This window comes from Pelecanus crispus, chromosome 13 (assembly GCF_030463565.1).
Source record: "Pelecanus crispus isolate bPelCri1 chromosome 13, bPelCri1.pri, whole genome shotgun sequence".
NCBI lineage: Eukaryota > Metazoa > Chordata > Aves > Pelecaniformes > Pelecanidae > Pelecanus > Pelecanus crispus.
The window spans coordinates 4,652,790-4,655,893 of record NC_134655.1 but is presented as its reverse complement, the minus strand read 5'-3'; positions in this window follow the sequence as shown (position 1 = coordinate 4,655,893).

Genomic DNA, 3,104 nt, shown 5'->3' with positions numbered 1-3,104 from the left:
AAAAATTGCATGGAAATTTTCAATATAAAATCTTTTCCTCTATTCCTGTTTATTTTGCTCCTATTGATTAAGCCAAAACCCCTTTATCTTTGTCCAGAAAATTCCTGTTCCTACTCGGTTGAGAAACATATCCTCCACCGTTTCATCGCATTTCTCTATCTTGAACTATCATTCCTGTCATAGGAAATCAAAGCAGATTCCTGAAAGAAGAGGTCATTAATATTTCTTTAAAGATAATACTGTTTACATCCTCTGCACAGTGTTTGCTATATTATCTGCTGTATTTCCTGTTGATGTGAGTAACTCAAAAGACTATGCGTGTAATATAGTGTATCATTAACCATTTCTGGAGATGTTATATTTTTACTCCTTTGTAGGTCTTAGTGGGATAATGAAAACACTTCTTCAAACCTTGCCAGAGCAAATGCCTTATTATTGGATCCAAGAGACATTCTGCCATCTCAGTGTTTCTAGGTCTAAAAAGCACTCACCTCAGAGGAATTTCATCTTTTAATTATACAAGACTCAGAATGTCTGTGATCCAGCAAAGCCGCTATCTCTGGAAATTAACCACATGTTTATGAACCAGTGCTACACTTCCTAATAGAAGAGCCAAAATAAACTATAACCTATAGTTACAAGGTCTGCAAACTAGTTTGTTTGTATGTGGCAGTAAGATTTAAATGTCGTTAATGAAGTTAATTAACATTATTATTCATCATAAATCTGGAGATTTAAAAAACAGAACAGTGTTTCATAATATCTCTTGGGAATAGTATGACAAATATATCTGCAATCAGGTATCGTTTCCTGACTCCTTAGGTGCTTTCTGGAAAGATAGCGTAATATAATGTTTGTAAGGGGTTGTTGGATTATATTCACACTTAAATCACTTAAACTATCTTTGCCTCTCCTTACTTACGTGGAAAAAGTATTTTTAGAGACGTTTTGATTTGTTTCCAAATTTTTGGAGTGAAGGAAGTTGCTATATAGTAGAAGAAATGTTACTTTGACTGGGTGGGGTTTATGCATAGAAAATTGTACCGCATGGGAGAGCTGACAGAGATTAGTTTTCAAATTAATACCAGATAATATTCTGCAACAACATCATGTCATCATGATATTTTTAAAATAATTATGTGTTGGAGTAATGAATAAGTACAGATAAAACAGAAGATCGCTGAAGGCTGCTCACATTTGTATGGGCAAAGCTAAAATATGTGTTTAACTGTATTCATTCTCAAACTTCTTGTAAGCAAATATTACATTTCTTAGGTAAACATACTTGATTTTTTTATCCAATTGTAAATTAAAAGTCATATTTTTAGTATTCACACAGTTAATAGAATACTCTCCTTCTTGTGTCTAGAGTCCATTATAAAAACACATCCACTGGAGCTGCTGTGGAGTGAACTGACACTGAGTGGCACAAGCACTGCTATTTTGGGAGTGGGTGCAGCCTAAAATGGGAGGCTAGGGTGGAGTCATGTGCTTGTGCATGTTAGTTGATTTTCCTTCTGCAAGCTACGGAAAGAGAACTCTATCTTCCAGTTTTAAGGGCAAAAAGGAAGACGAAGTTGTGCTTTCATTGCAGAAAAATGATGCATAGTATGTCAGAGAATATGAGTGTATTTCATTCCCTTTTCCCTGAGACTAATTCTGTTCTTAGCTGCATAATAAATCTAATCTAGAGCAGCTTCATAGAAAGTAAGACCACTTAATAAAGATAGGAAAGGTTTTACAATTTATATTTATACTAAATCACAATTTTTGTATCTTGAAATTTGGTGTTTCTGTAAGTTTGTCACCTGCCTTAGCTCTGACCTTTGGTACCTTCACACAAATATGATACTGTATGCTTTTTCTAGGATCGTATTTGTGAAATGATTTCTTGATTAGTGTTACAGGAAATATTTCTGAATATTTTTTGGCAACCTACAACTGGTTAGGGTATCAAAGAATTGAAAGCTGGTGATGTCTAAAGTTGCTTTGCTAAAACTCATATATAAATTTGCTCAAAACTGAAGAACAGGTGACAAAGACTGTAACTTTTTGATTCCAAATACAGTAGGGAAAGCCTACCCTGCTGGACCTGTGATAAGAACTGTATTTTTCACAAGCATCTTCCAAAAGTTTTTACACCCACCAATGTTTATATGCAGTCTAAATTTGCTTGTCTAAATTCTCATGCAAAAAATTGGTGCACTTTATTTCCATAGCTGTTGATAAATTTGGGGGCTTGCTGTTGAATCTATAGGATGCTAAAATAATTGGTTATGATCTGTCTGTACAAACTGAAATGTTTGTGCATATGTAACAATCAATGCATGAAAAATATTAAGATGAAATTACTGAAAGTAACATTTTTAAGAGGACTTAGATATTTAGAATTATAAAAAGGGAACATAGTAGAGTTTTTGGTAAGTGGCCTTCATTTCTCTGTGTTCCCACGTGTTTAGGTTTTCATTTGAAGGGGATAAAGGGTGCTAGAGCCTGCCTGTACAAGCAGAAGCAAGTAAGAGTGCCTGTCCTGGTTTCGGCTGGGATAGAGTTAATTTTCTTCCTAGCAGCAGGCATAGTGCTGTGTTTTGGATTTAGGATGAGAAGAATGTTGATAACATGCTGATGTTTTTAGTTGTTGCTGAGTACTGCTTATGCTAGTCAAGGACTTTCTCAGCTTCCCATGCTCTGCCAGGCGCACAAGAAACTGGGAGGGGGCACAGCCAGAATAGTTGATCCAAACTGACCAAAGAGCTATTCCATACCATATGACGTCATGCTCAGTATAGAAACTGGGGGGGGGTGGCCAGGGAGCAGCGATCGCTGCTCGGGAACTGTCTGGGTATCGGTCAGCGGGTGGTGAGCAATTGCATTGTGCATCACTTGCTTCGTGTATCATTATTATTATTATCATTATTATACTGTTACTATTAGCATTACTATTTTACTTTATTTCAATTATTAAACTGTTCTTATCTCAACCCAGGAGTGTTTCTCACTCTTACTCCTCGGATTCTCTCCCCCATCCCATCGGGGTAGGGGGAGTGAGCGAGCGGCTGCGTGGTGCTTAGTTGCTGGCTGGGGCTAAACCACGACAGTGCCAA